The following is a 16,063-nucleotide window of genomic DNA, read 5'->3' on the forward strand; positions in this document are numbered from 1 at the left end:
CAGGTGATACCGGAAAATGAGAAAGTGGTGTTTCTTTTAAAATATATTCAGGAGTTTAGGGTTTCAACTAGTCTAATTGACTTTTGTCTATATCTGTAATGTGTCCAGATGTGTCAGAGGAGTCAAAATTGAGACAGAAATGAACAGGGTCCTAAAAGTTAGCTACTTTTATCCTCAGTTCCTCAGAGCCCCACCCCCACCCCCCATTACACTGATCATAAAGTGAATTAAAAGATGTGGAGAACATTATTGTATCTGAATGCGGAGTAATCAAGCACTCGCAAAAGCTTATTTCTGTAACAACCTCACAACTACCCTAGAGGGTCCCAGGGCTCTGTGAACGTGATACAGATAGAACCACCAAGGAAGGAAATAACATTTTTCCAACTTACAAAGCAGAGATGCTACAAAGACTACAGATAAGGGAAAGAGATGGGCAAAGTTTTATAAAAAAAAGTTTTTGAAATGCCCTTTAAAATCGCAATACTTGAAATGATGGATTTCACCACCCTGCTGTAGCTGCGTCTGGCAGTAGGGAGGTTGAGATGAGTCTATATCATTTTGTAAATGTCTAGACCTGCACATTACTGGAATCATAATTATGTTTAGTGATGTTACTGAGTTCACAACTCTATTACTTTTTCCCATTGACAGAATTCTTATCCTGTAGCTAATGGACACTGTTACCTGTTAGCGTCTGAATCTGCATAAATAACTTGAGTATTTTACATCTAAACTCTACCTTCTGTTTTTACCCACCCTCCTCCTACCCCGTCCTGCTCTTCCAGACATGGTACTTTCTGTTGTAGTTCAAGTTTAAATTTTACTGAGAGTTATTTAATGAACAATAAAGTCTCACCTTTCCTAGTGGTTATCACCACCTTTCTTTCTTGAAGTATTTTCTTTCAGAAAACATTTAACACATATTTCCACATTTTTAATACATTTTTAACTTACCCAAATTTTATGATATTGTTAAAGAGTCCTCACTTTTTAGAGATATATTAATATACTGCTTTATATTATATTATAGTATAACATAACATAATATAGTATAAACTAATATACATAATATTGAGTATGGACTTTTCTCCAAAATAATTGTGGTGATGACTTAAAAAAAAAAGAAACAAAAGTGCCCATAAGCTAATAATTGTTAAAGATGGGTACATGAGAACTCATTATTCTGTTCTCTCAAATTTTATATGTTTAAAAGTTTTCACAATAACTACTTCTCACTGCTGAAATCTAGATTGTTTCCATGCAGAGCCCCTTGGCTCATTGAGTGCTGGGGTCAATAAGGGCCTGTGGAGGGCTCAGAGACTAGGCCGGACACCTGCATCTGCTCCATCTGCTGCAGCTCTCTCCCAGCCCCTCCGCCCACCACTCCTTTGCTCAGTGTCCGGGCATTCCTTTCTGTGGGCCTCGCTACAGAACTCAGTACAGTGCTTGACACATGGTGTGAACTGGATTCGAGTTTGCTGACATGTTGAGAAGATGTGTTCGCTTTTCCCTCTTAGTCAGTATTGAAGACCTTTGAATGTTAAAGTCAAGGTGATGGTACGGTGATGGCCCTTCACGGGTGGGTAAGGATAGACATTTTGAATCAAATACACTGGAAAGAATATACTGTTGCTGTGACTCCAAAGCAGCGAAATTGAGTTTTTTTATAAAACATACTAGAAGTCAAACCTGTATATCCTTCAAAATGGTCCCTTTGGGGTCTCTGTACCTATTTCAGCATGCTGCAATGTCTCAAACTATTAACATTAATAATATTTGAGAATTCTTTGGAATTTCCTGAGAGCCAGTTGTGAACTCCCACTGAATAGAAACCTCTACTTTATGAACGCACTTCAGAGTTGCACGTAGTGACCACTATATAATTAGTGAGTAAAATAAAATAAGCAATCATCTAGATTATTTCTTTTGGTTTCATATTTCCACTGAGGCATACCATTAGTATTTACAATGAACACATTCAGTTTAAATTAAACATTATATGTTTCACTTCTAATAGCAAAATTAGTGTTATTATATATATTTTATATGGGACATCCATGTTTATATATGTAATAAACACAAACACTGTTGGAAGAAAAGAAAACATAAAAGCAAACATTTGTAAGATACTAGTATGCAGTATGATAGTTCATATTTAAAAAGTGTATATATTTGCTTCTTCGCTGTGTGTTAAGTTCCTACTCATCACTGTGGTCTGTGTGCTATGACTAAATCATGATGACACAATTATCTTTGGATTCTAGACCATGGTCTGGGGAGCCTAGAAAAACGGACAAACTCATTTCTACTTTAGGGTATCCTTTCCAAGTTAGAATGCTATTTATAAAATAAAATATTCTGACTAACTCCAAGATTCACTACATTCTATTTTCCCTCTCTTTCCGCATTGCCCCCTCCAGCATCTTAGCACCTGTTTTTGCACAATGCTATGTGTACAATATGTTGCTCCTCTTTTCCTCCTAAGTAGTCTGTCCTTTGAGAAAACAAGAGGCTATTCTAAGAAAGGAGGGCATCTATGAAATGACTGTGTTTCATAAGTTTCAAAAAGTTCAACAGAATGCCTTCTCCTAGATTCTAAAAGAAAGGGTTGGTACTTGAAAGGGGGGACTTTCAGTCTGTTTGAGTTTGGCCAGAGATCCTTGTCCCTTGTGGCCCCAGGGAAGCAAATGGCTCAGATAAATGCTGATTGATCAGATTGTGTGCAGTCTCTCTGTTAATCACCTGGTGTTTTATGTTAGCTTCATGAAAACTTTTGAAAGACATATTTTGGTGCTACCTGGGTACAAGTTTTCAGAACCTTGTTGGTTTACTTGGGGGCTTAATAAAATTGAAGATACAGAATTTGAAACTGAGTGGATCTTGTGGAAAGTCATTTTTAAATGAGGTTCATTACTGAATGTAATGTGCAAAGGCAAGGTATACACAGAGAAAACCAAATATAGATGGTATGGTAGGGGGTCTAATGCTTGACTGACTTATCATTGAGAGCATGGGCTCCAGAGCCAGCTTCCTGAGTTGAAATTCCAGCTCTGTTTCACACAGACAGCTCACATAACTTCTTATCTGTAAAATGGGGGTGATAGTAGAGTTTTAGCATAGATCTATTGTGAGGATTAAGTGAGAGCATCTTCAAAGAGCTTTTAGAACAGTGTCTTGGCATGTAGCAAGAACTTAATAAATATTAGTGCTGATTATTATTAGTGATCATCAGTACAAAAGTGGGATATAAAAATTTATTTCTCTCTTCATTATGAATTACCTATATTTTGGATATTGATTTTAGTTAGGGCTTTCTGCACCCTAAAAGCAGAGATTGGTTTGCTTCATTTTTGTATTGTCAGTGCCTGAAATATAGTGGGTGAACTTAGTAAATAAATAATGATTAATTGAATAAAAATGGAGGCCATCTACATATTCTCAATGGCCCTGATGTATTGAGTAAATTATTTGATGTTGTATCTTAATGGCTGATTTTGACATTGGGTACATATTTTGTAATATAATTGATGACATTGCCTTGTAATAGGTGGGACTGAGTAACCATTTATTGGGGAAGCCATAATGAAATCCTGTGGGCCTACTATGTGCCAGATCTTGTTCATGGTACTTTCTCATGTGCTGGTGGCCAAGCTGGGACTTGAACAAAGGTCTACAGATCTTAGCATCTTATGTTTTCTACTGTACCACTGTCCTGAAATATACACATGTGGTCCCCAGGGGCAGAATACATCAGGCTTCATCTATTTCAACTGGATGCGTGTGGTAGTTATCTTGAGAACCTGGAAAATGGAAATTATATCTTAAAGGATCTTTCCATTCCTTTAAGCACTTGAGATTTAACTCAAATGGCATCTCCTCTGTGAAATCTTCCTAGACTTTTTGAGCTGTTGAAAGTCCTTTCTCTGTACCCCAATGAAATGTTTCCAAGTCTCTGTTATCATATTTCTCTCAGCAGTTTGTACTGTTATGCAAACCTTTTCATTTAGACATAGAGCTCGATGAAAGCAGGAGCCAAGTCTTCATCACGTGTAGATGTGGACCCCTTCCTACAATAACACATAGTAAGAGTCTCATAGATGTTATCTATTTGCTGGTTGAATGGATAGAGCCAGATAACAAACATGGATGTTCTTTGAGGTCTGCTACATCAGTACAACTATAAAAATAGAAAAAGTAGCACAGCCTGTATAAAATAATTGTTTAGAGCCCCTGGGTAGGGTGATTCTTATTTTTATATTCTATGCTCTTAGGAGGGATGAAGAATTGGGGTTATTCAGTCTATCACAAACATTCTTTGTATTGGAGTCTGTAGGTCTGCAAGTCAGAAAGGCCAGTGGCAAGGAAAGAGGCTGTTTAGACTTCACTTCCCTTCAAAAGTTGCCTTGCATTGCAAATTGATCCCTGTTGCTGGAGAGCTTGAATCCTTTGATGTTATAAATTGATTGGTTTTCACTTTCAAGTCAAGCAAAGCGGAACTCTTGCCAGCTGGATGATTGGGGAGGGGGGCAGCCAAGGCACAAACTTCATTCTGTCAGCACCATTGGCAGCACTTCTGGCCTTCGCTAGCCATGAGAGTGTTAGAGCTTTGGCTAAGTTTATATTATTAACGCTTTTAGGAACTTCTTCTAAATGTTCATTTTATGTTACATTGCTCTGGTAATTTCAGCCATAAATGATTTTTAAATTGCTTTTGAGAAGATCCCAATCCCTTTGAAAAGAAAAAAAGAAAATTCCAGGATAAGGAAAGGCTCAGTTTTCCGCTGGTTTGCCCTGTTGAATTAACTTTAATCTTTTAAACACCCTTTAGTGATTCGGTGGCCTTCCTGTCCTGTCTTCTCAGTTGAGAGTTCCATGACGTGACAGGTGGAATTCAAGAAGGCAGATGTGAGAAGTTTCTAAAATAGCTTAGACACATTGCATTCTGTGTTAGATAGTGTGATTTCCAAATTAGATTTTAGTGCCTCGGGAGTAGGACGTATAAAAAATATTTCTTATCTCACCCAGTGAACTTGGGGAAGAAAATGATTTTGCTCAATTAAATATTTTTAGGAAGTTATAGAGAAAAATATTTATTCCATTGAACATTCAAGATAGTTTTTGGTTGTCTTCCATTATAAACTATTATACTAGGTACTTCAGGGAACAAAAAGATAAGTATAATGAAATGAGTGGCAATAAAAATTTAACAGTCTGTAGTGAGCACAGGACAGAAGATATATATTCAAGATGGAACCAAGAAGGGGCTGTAAGAGACTGGGGTGCTGTGGCATAGAGGGTGGGTGCTCAGAGGAGGAAGAGACTGAAATGGATTGGGATGTGGAAGTTAGGGAACGTGCTGTTATCTGTGTTGAGAATTGAATAGACTTTCATTGGCTCACTATCTGGGGACATCTCTGCTGTTAAAAAGTAAGGAATCACTTTTATTTCCTTTTTATTGATCACTAAAGACGTTTCAGTCATGATTTTTACCCTACTTTTTTCTCTGCTTTACTTGCTTTGAAAAGTTGTTTCGCTTCTGGGGAGAGCATAGTGTGCACAGAGAGTGGCTGCTTAGGAAGTGACAGGACGGAGTCCCCTAACAGTTGTGCATGAGGTGCTCCCAGAAATGTCAGGTGATGCTCTCATGCCTCTAAGATTGTGACTCAGTGGAATTAGAGACACAAAAATACTGCTGGCCATGTTCATGCATTTTCTGGTCAAATTTCATCATGAACCGTCTGCCCAGGCTCATTATCTTCACAACAGAATCTTAAATTAATAAATACACAGAGAGTTATCATTGCTTGCTTCATTAGCTCATCCATTCTCCCTCATTTATTCTTTCATATATACATACACATGCAAGTAACTTTTTAATAGTCTATCTGTGGACTGTGCTAGATGCCCAAGACATAGAAATAAATTAGCAATAGTCTATGACCTCAAGTAGCTCACATACAGTTTCCTATCTCCATGGAGAAAGTTTCCACCATATGTAGAATGCCTTCTAAAATGTGTCCATGGGTTCTTTGTCCTATTTTGCACATGATTCAGTAAGAAAAAGAAATAAAGCCTACCCTCAGATTCCGGGCAGACTAAGTTTTCAAGTAAAGAAGAGATGTTTAGATGTTTTATTAGTGTCTTGGGCTGCTGTTAACAAATTATCACACACTTGGTAGCTTAAAGCAACAAAAATTGTTCTCTCACAGATCTGGAGGCTAGAAGTCTGAAATCAAGGTGTCAGCAGGAAGAAAGACTCCTTCCTTGACTTTGCCAAACTTCTAACAGTTCCCAGCAATGTTTGCTATTCCTTGGCTTATAGCTGTATCACTGCTAGTCTGTCTCTGCCTTCCCATGTCCTTGTTATAAAGGCACCTGTCATTGGATTTAGGACCCCTCTGATCCAGTATGACTTCCTATTATTTAATTGATTATATCTGCAAAGACCCTATTTCCAAATAAGGTCACATTCTGAGGTTGTGACTGGCCATGGGTTTTGGGGGAAACTATTTAACCGGTACAGCTGTCTTCATAGATAAAGCCTTAATGTATGCATAACAGAGGAAATGTGAGAGGGTATTTGTAAGAATTACTATATTCAATTTTCTCAAGAAGGAAAGATAGCATTTGCAGTTATTGTGAGAATTGATCAGTGAATAAAGTCTGCTGCAAGGGACCTCAAGATAGTTTTGGGTTATCTTTATCAAAATTCTTCATTTAATGAAGTGGAAATTTAGGTATGGACCTGATACTGTTGAATCTGAAACCACAAACCCAGCTGAGGTTGGGAAGAAGTATAGCAAAGGCAGAAAAAGATGATGAAGGTAGAATAAAGCTTAACATTGAACAATATGGCTCAGCTCTGGAAGGTGGGATAGTTCAATGCTCTTGGCATATGGAGATGGGGTCATTCTTTTTTATTAAGGCTTAAGAATAGACAGGCAAGGATATGCTAGTCATATTGTTTTTACGTCTATTTAAGAGACATTGCTTTCCAAATATACAGGATTTTCTTAGGAGCTATGTACAATTAAAAAAAAAAAATGACCCTAACTTTAAGGCAATGCAGAGGCAATATGATGCTGTGGGAGCTTCAGAGATCACCAATGGACAGCATTTGGAAGTACAGACAGGCTGTGTCCAGTAGGTAATATTTTAGAAAACTTTGAATTAGATGCCAGTGCTTAGAAATTGGAAACTTTTACATAAAAATATGGGTCTGTTATTTCTGTTGTAAATTCAGAAACCTCACAACACCGGACTCAGACACCGAAGGGGCAACAGTCACCGGTGCTTTAGATGCATCCCATGGCCTTCCTGGCAGGGTCCTGGGCGTGTGGATCCCCGCTGAAAGTGTCCCTGGACTCCGCTGTCGCGTACACATGAAACGATTGTGGTAGAAAGAGCTGGGCTGTTGTGGATCTTGCCCATTACCAGTGCATACAGGTGCAATGCCATTGCAGCAGCATTCTTGGATCTGCAGACTAGTCATTCTAGTCTCAGTCCCATGCCTTCTGCTAGGATTATAAAGTGTGACATGAACTGTTAAGCAAAAGGTGCTTGAAATTTCCAAAGTCATTTTGAGATGACTTCTCAGAGTTCTTCCATCTGTTAATATGGTTAGAGGAGGGAAAACATTAGCTTTTTAAAAGCTGGAGTGTGGGTGGTTCATAAATTTTGTACCTCAAGTCTGATTCAGTTAATATACTCAGTTCGTTTTCATAAATGTGAGGATAGTTAACAATTACTCTTCTAATTTACATAATGTGTTTCCCTGTTAAAACCCTTGGGTACATAACGGTGGAATAGAAGCTTCCTATTCAAATAGATTTGACTGGAAAAAATCAAATCATTAGACTATAAGAAAATTATCAGCTTTTATTTTTTTCTTTTTGTTTTGCTCTCCTTAGATTTGTTCTTGAGTATGATTGAATTTAATTCCTGCACGAATTCTTCCCTGGTATCATTAGGCACATTGACAGCTGATTATTCTTCTCCCTCAGTATTTGAAGAAGTTTTCATATAGACCAGCACTGAATTGGTACATCTGGGTATTACAAAGGTAGATCTCCATCGTATAAATGGCTTAAGAAGCTGATTTTAGTCTGTTGTCACCAGAACACTTTCTCTCATACATATGGTAGTGTAATACATGTGATGGTTAGGCATACGAGATTGCTAGCCCATGAAAGCCTTTTTAATCCCTAACTGATATGCAGAGCCATCATAACAGAACCACAGAACCTTCTCTCAGAATGTTATAGAAGAAAATGTTCCATGTGGAATTGTCAGAAAGTGAGAGAACAAAGATGACCGCCCCCCCCCCCAATCCCAATCATTGGGAGGGACTGACTGGAGGTATATCAAAAGAAAGTTCAAGGGCTGGGGATGTTGAGACACCTGGTGATGGAAGTCTCTAGGAACACTTCTTAGTAATGGGCTAAGTCTCCAGCTCCCACTTTGCTTTTCTGTGTCTCTCCAGTGATGTAACCTGTGGGGTCCACTAACCAAGTTTTCCTTTCATCCCTTGCTAGTGTGGACAAGGGACACATTCCATGACCTCCTGTGCTTTTCCTTTCTTTCCTCAGAACAAGCATCAGCTTCTTGCATGATTTCTGAGTGGCTTTCACCTTTTAGTTGTTGTCTTGTCCATCTGTCTCCTGTTTATTTTATGTCTACGTGTTATAGGACAGGGACCCTGAGTCATAGAATGGATTAGGGTTCATATCTTTAATGGAGTTAAGGATTATTGGATTGGTAAAATCTAGACTGTTTATTTTAAGGGTATTTTTAGCAAGGATGATAGTTTAGCCTTAATCCACTCACATATTTTCTATCAACGAATCTCTTCTGAGTTCCTAATATGTGTAAGGAACTGAGCTAGTGTTCTGGGTGACTCCATGACTGAGGCATAGTCTTTCCTTGAAAGGACTCACAGGCCCCTTCCTGAGATTCTTTTAAATCTCTTAAACTCTCTATAACATTTACCACTTTCTGGGTTTTAGAATCAGATGTCTTGACTTGTTCCAGCTCCATCAGTTTCTTAGTCTCTGAGCCTAAACTTTCTTATCTCTAAGGTGGGAATAATAATACTACCTACCTCATAAGATTGTTATATAAAGCCTCTTGGCACAAAATCTGGCCCACAAAAAAGCATATTTTTGAGACATTAGCTATCATTATAATTAGTCTTATCTTTCCTATGAGATGGGAAGCTTCTTAGGGATGTAGGTTGTTTTACTTTTGTTGTTTTTCTTGTAATCCCCAGAAAGAAATCCACATATTGGGTACTCCTGTTTGAGTGAGTGATTTGCATAACAAGTAAACTGTATTATTTATACTAGCAGTACAACAAATCAAAGGCAATAGTTGACCTCCAAGAAGTCTGCAGTAATTAGGGAGATGAATAAATCCCCTGCTCTTCAAATGTTAATGTGCAGGGAAGTCTCCTAGGGAGCATGTTGAAATGCAGATTATGATTCTGTAGGTCTCAGCTGTGGCCTGAGTTTCTGCATTAAAATGTAAAAAAAAAAAGTTAATGTGGACATCCTGCATTTTAAACAAGCTCTCTCAGGTGGTATTGATGCATGTTTCTGGTGCCTGACCACATTTTGAATGTATGTAACCTGTGTGTGTGGGGGGGGGGGTGTTTGTGCATTCTGTTTTGTTTACTGCTATATTCGAAGTATATAGAATAAACAGTGCCTAGGACATGATTGTGGAAAAAAATAATGTGCAATAAATACATTTACCTCAAAACACAACTAATGATACCAGGTAGATTTTTTGCCAAGTCTGTAGGGCAGATAAGGATCATAAAGTTCCAGATAAGGCATTTCTTCATTTAGAGGGCTCATATGATGCCAGAAGAAGACAGAATGGAAATATAGATGGCATTTAGAGATGTAAAGAAGTAGTGGGCACACAGAAAGAAACTGGGAGGGAGCAAGAGAAGAGATTGCTCTAAGGCAGTGTTCTTGAACTTTTTGGTCTTGGGGACTCCTTTTCACCTTCAGAGATTATTGAGAACCCCAAAGATCTTTAGTTTACATGGACTATATCTGTATTTACTATATTAAAATTAAAACTGATATACATATAAAAGTTATTTATTTTAAAAAGAATAAGAAATCCATTAATGTTAACAAAATAAAAGTCTGTGAAACATAACGATTCTTTTTAAAGCCTACAATTTAATGAGAAAAATGATGTTGTTTTATTTATTTGAAAATCTCTTTAATGTATGACTTACTCGGAGGCAGCTGGAGTCTCTTACCTGCTTCTACCTTTCTTGTGTCTCAATAAATTATTGTGGTTGAAGTAGATGAAGAAAGCTCTGCTGGCCTCTGACAAAAACTGAATATGTAGGAGGAAAAGGAGGAATATTTTAATAGCCCTCAGGCAATTATGACTACTCTTTTTTAATGTTACAACAACACTTAATAATTGGTAGTTTCTTAAAGATTAGTTGTAATGTAGAATCTGAAACCACAATGGTGAACTCTTTTGTACTCTGTTATATTAAAACCCATTTGGTCTGTTATACATTTTGGATGGATGTTTTGCCCATACATAATTTTGTAACATCATGCATTGGTGACTTGGAAAATATTGGTTCAATGAGTTATGAAGCTCTTCCAAATGTTGACACATTTCATTATACAATATGAAAACACTGCATTCGTTAATCTCACCACATCTCATCAGAAAAGTCATTAGTTATTGGGAAGCTGTCAAGCTTCCACTGGCGGATACAAGTTTTCCAAAATTCTAATTTTTGCTTGAAAGCTCACATTTTATCATTAGCAACAAATACTGTCAGTTGTTTTCCTTGAAGTGACAGGCTCACTTCATTCATTTTCAAGAAAATGTCTGCCTAGTACCCAAATTTGAATAGCCACAGTTTGCCAGTCATTCTTTCAAGTAAAAAGGGTGTTCCATGTGCTTCTCCTGAAACAACAATCATATCTCCGTTTGCTGCAGAAGTGCTTTATGCATACTTGCATTAAAAAGGCATCCAGTTGAGGGTTGAGGTTTAATAACATTAAAAAATTCTACTGCTTTGCCCTGGCAGGTGAGGCTCAGTGGATTGAGTGCTGGCCTGTGAGCCAAACGTTCACCAGTTTGATTCCTAGTCAGGGCACATGCCTCGGCTGTGGGCCAGGTCCTGGTTGGGGGCGTATGAAAGGCAACAAACTGATGTTTCTCTCACACATCGATGTTTCTGTCCCTCTCTTCCTCCCACCCTTCCCCTTTCTCTCTTTAAATAAATAAATAAGGTTTAAAAAAATTTTTTCCTACTGCTTCAACAAGGACATTGTTAAGTAAAGCAGACATTGTTTCCTGTGGGAGTATATAATATTCGGGAGTACTGTAATTTCTAGTAGAATTTCTTCTTTTTTTTCTTTTAAGAATTCTTTGCCTAGTGGTAGTTCTCAAAGATTTTCTACCAAGTTTATAACTAAGAGTTTTATAGTTTTAGATTTAACATTTAAATTGATGTTTATTTTGACTTAATTTTTGTATATGGTGTGAAGATTACGTAAAGGATTTTTTTACCTATCAATGTCTAATTGCTTCAGCACATTTGTTTAAAAAGCTGTTCTTCCTCCATTGAATTGATTTTACTCCTTTGTCAACAATTAAGTATACTTGTGTGAGTGTATATTCTGGATTTTTTTTTCTTTTTTTTTAAATTTTTTTAATGTGTTTTATTGATTATAGTGTTACATTTGTCCCAATTTCCCTTCCCTCTGCTCCCCTCCACCCGGTGGCCCCCCTCCCTCCCCTTGTCCCCCCTTTTAGTCCATGTCCATTGGTTGTGCATATAGTTCTTCTCAATCTCTCTCTGTCTATTCCATTCCCTCCAACTATGCTTCTTAATTCCTGTACCATCTCCCTCCCCTCTCCCTTCCCCCTCCCTGCTGACCTCCCCCCAATATGCTCCCCATACCTATAGTTCTTTTCCACTCTCATTGCCTATTTAGTTTGCCTTTGTTTCAATTCCCGAGCTTCTGTTGTTGGTTGTTGTGATGCAGTTTTCATTTTAGTGTTCACAGCTTTGATCCTCCTTTTTTCTAAACCAGTCCTTTTAACATCTCATATAACAGTGGTTTGGATCTAATGAACTCTTTCAGTTTTATTTTGTCCTGGAAGCACTTTCTCTGCCCTTCTATTCTGAATGACAATTTCGCTGGATAGAGTATTCGTGGTTGTAGGTTTTGGATTTTCATTACTTTGAATATTTCTTGCCAGTCCCTTCTTGCCTGCAGGGTCTCCCTTGAGAAGTCAGCTGATAGTCTAATTGGGACCCCTTTGTACATGATTCTTTTCTTCTCTCTTGCTGCTTTTAAGATTCTCTCTTTATCTTTAACTTTTGACATTTTGATTATAATGTGTCTTGGAGTGGTTCTCCCTGGGTCCAGTTTTTCCGGAACTCTCTGTGCTTCCTGGACCTGTATGTCTATTTCCTTCCCCAAGTTTGGGAAGTTCTGCTTTATTATATTTTCATTTAATTTTTCAATTTCTAGTTCTTCTTCGCCCTCTGGCAATCCGATAATCCGTATGTTTGATCTCTTATAGCTGTCCCAGAGGTTCTTGATCCTCTCATCATTTTCCTTGCTTCCCGTTTCCTCTCTCTGCACTGGTTGACTGTTTGTTCCTTCTCTATGTTCTGGTTTGTTGATTTGAACTCTGGATTTTATTTCCTCACCATCTGTCTCGTATGTGGTTTTGTTCCTTTCAGTATGAGTGTTTTTCAATTCTTTCTCATCTTTTTCCAGATCTTTTGTTAATTCTGTAAGCCACCTGATAACAATGGCCCTGAACTGAGCCTCCGATAGGTTTCTTATTCGTTCATCTGTCAGGTTTTTCATCTGTTGCCTGGTGAGCTGCGCCACCGGGATTTCTATAGTTGTCTGCCTCACTTTGACAGATGCGTTTTGTTTTTTGGGGCCGGCTATAGGGGGCAGTGCCTATGTACTCGTCACAACCCAGTGACGGGCGGCGATTCGCAACCTTTCTCGCTGCGCTGTGGCGCTTTGTGTGGGGGCGGAGGTCCAAGATGGATTTCCGCAGTTATTCTACTAGGAGACCGGGATCCGTCCTCCCGCCCTCTGGGCCTCAATATTCTGGGTGATGTGGTGGCTGCTTTTCCCAGCGTTGGGGTCGCAGGCTGCCGAGGTTCAACTGCAGCTGGGATTGTTCTCCCTGCCGCTGTCCGTGGTGCTACCGCAAACAGGACCGCCCACTTTCACTCTTCTTACCTGCCCAAAGAGCGCCGCTGTTTTATAATTTTGTACGTTGGGCTTCCGTGTAGTTTTATTTTCTGGAATTTCTAGTTATCTTTTGTTTTGAAGTAACTGTATTCCTCTCTAGTTGTAGAGGGAGACCGAGCGAGTCCGTCTAAGCCTCCATCTTTGCCGGAAGGCTATTCTGGATTTTTCTCTAGTACAGTTTCTGCCCTTGTCTTACTTCATGCTCAGATGCCAGCAGTTTCATCCATTATTTTTTGCGTCCTATCAGTGAAATGTTAACACGGTGGAAAAGGCTATGAATAACATCTTAGTGTTATGGAAAGAATGTCAGCCTCAGAGACCCCCTGAAATCCCTGATGGGAATTTTTTCTCTTGGCATGAGAATCAGTGCTTCTAGCAATTTGGTTGGAGAAGAAAGGCTATGGAGGGTCATTGTGAGAGAGGTCAGTTATGTCGGTGGAGGCCAGGATGGAAAAGGCTAATGCTTGACTGTGAACTTGCTATTGGTGGTGAAAAAGGATGGCCAGCTATGCGAAAAGGAGTGCTGTTCGTAAAGTGGAGTTAGAAAAAGGCACAGCTGACGTTGGTGCCTAGAATATGTTGGAGGCGCCAAGGAGGCGGGCAGTTGGGAAAATCTCACAGTAATCTGTGTGAGGTGATGGGGTCTGGAGCAGATGAGCAGCTTTAGAAATAGGACGGAAGTGGAAAGAAGGAGTCTCTAGGATTAAGTGATTGATTGGGTGGCGAGGGAGAGAGTAGAATGACAGATGTCAGATTTTCAACTGGAAGACTTAAGAAATGCTGGTTTTTGGAAATAATGAAGTTGGGAGGAGGAACTAGTTTTTTTGGAGGAAGATGATGTTTTTGATTTCAGATGTGTGAGTTTGAGATAACGTGTGGATAGCCAGGGAGTAATGTTCTGATGTTAGAGTTGTGGCTCTACTGGACACCAAACGAATTCTTCCACTGTGTCTGGGGCTTGTATATATGTTCTTCTGGTATGTCATTTTCAACTCTATTTATATGTAGAAGAGTGATGGATAGGGGTGGAGTGGGAAGGGAGATGGGTAGCTTAACCAGTTTGTATAGTATTAAAGGACTGCCAATGCACGCGCACACACACACACACACACACACATAACACACACACTGAAATGGTCATGATGATTTTGCCCAGTCTCTCCTTTTTTTCCCATTTTAACTATTAAACTTGATTTAGCTACCCTTATAGAATTATGGCTAGGTATCTCGTTCACCAAAGATCAAGCTGTTAAGTACAGGGATGATACATTCCATTTCTCTTATTTTTACTCTTTTCTAGGAAAGTGAAAGGGCCACATGTAAAAAGATAAGCATACTCTTCCACTCACAAGTTGATGTTGAGGGTTTCTGCCAGGTAAGATACCCAACAGACTTTACCAGGTGACATTCATGACCTTGGCCAAGCTTTAAAAGCAGATCTATGTCTTAGGGATGGATTCATTAGTCAAGTTCACGAGACTGAAATACTACAGACAAAATATCTGTTTTATTAATTTGTGATGAGAATGGTCACTCTCAAGTACTTGAATTCTTGACATGGCATTCTGAGTGCGTACGCTCAGTGCTGGTGTATGATTGTATTTCCCAACAAGGAACCATTATGACATGGCCTGGTTTGCCCTAAACTACATGACTATGCTTTCTCTCCCTCTAGAAAGCCACATGGGAAACCCAGGCATAAGCAGAAGGCTGCTTAGCGATCACAGTCTTAGCCAAAGGGGAGTCAGAGGAATCACGTGTTTAAATGGCATCAGCCTGGAGTTTCTGTGCTTCTTCCCCTTGGGGAGATGCTACCAGGGACTTAGACTCCTTGAAGTACATTGGCTAGGATTCCCTTTTCAAATTCCCTTGGCATTTGATTCTATGACCTCCTTTTTATAAGCTACCTAAGGTTTCTGATTAACAGTCTTCCATAAGATATAGTGATGTTTTCCACTCAGTTAAAGATAAGTCATTCCTACCACTGTGATCTGTTTTTCACCTGTACAGAACACTTCTGACACCAAATGTCTGGGTTTACCGCACCAAGCTATTCTCCAGTTCTCTGCGGACACCAACTGGGCATTCTACAATTTATTTTAATTCTGACACTACCCAGAGTTAGTGCAGAGCCCACAGGTTAAAGGCTCAGTTCCATAAGGCTGTCCTCCATTTCAGTTGGGTCCCGAAATTACCCACAGGTCTGTCCAACTGGAATATAAATCAGGAGTTCCCAGGACCCACTCCTCAGAATGACAATTTGTTTTAATGGCCCATGGAACCCAGGGAAACACTTCACTTACATTTACTGTTTTTTTACAAAGGATATTATAAGGATACAAATGGACAGCCAGATGAAGAGGGACATAGAGTGAGGTCCCAAAGCATCCTTAGTGCAGAAGTTTCTGTCCCTGTGGAGTTGAGGTGTGCCACCCCAATGGGACATGGGTTGGTTCACCAACCAGGAAACTCTAAACCCCTTCTTACAGAGGTTCTATTTCTTTCATAGGGGTGCTTGACGAAATCATTGGCCATTGGTGATTAACTCAGTCTACAGCCCCTTTTCTTCACTGGAGGATGAAACTGAAACTTTCAACCCTATGTTCTTTCTCTGGCAACCAGCCCACATCCTGAAGCTATCTGGGGTCCTATCTGGTGTCATCCAATTAATGGAAACAGGTGTAGTTGACAGGGGCTTATTATGAATAACGAAAGATGCTCTCTGACCCATGTCGCTCAGGAAATTGCAGGGATTTTAGTAGCTTTCCAGGAACTGGGAGGAA

At 39.2% G+C, this 16,063-nt stretch overlaps 1 protein-coding gene across 6 annotated transcripts in view; it reads left to right on the forward strand.

The window, feature by feature from the left end:
• Window positions 1-16,063, forward strand: part of APBB2 (amyloid beta precursor protein binding family B member 2) — a 328,286-nt gene that overhangs the window by 151,844 nt on the left and 160,379 nt on the right. The window lies entirely within an intron of this gene.

This window comes from Furipterus horrens, unplaced genomic scaffold, assembly GCF_987537825.1.
Source record: "Furipterus horrens unplaced genomic scaffold, mFurHor1.1.pri manual_scaffold_2, whole genome shotgun sequence".
NCBI lineage: Eukaryota > Metazoa > Chordata > Mammalia > Chiroptera > Furipteridae > Furipterus > Furipterus horrens.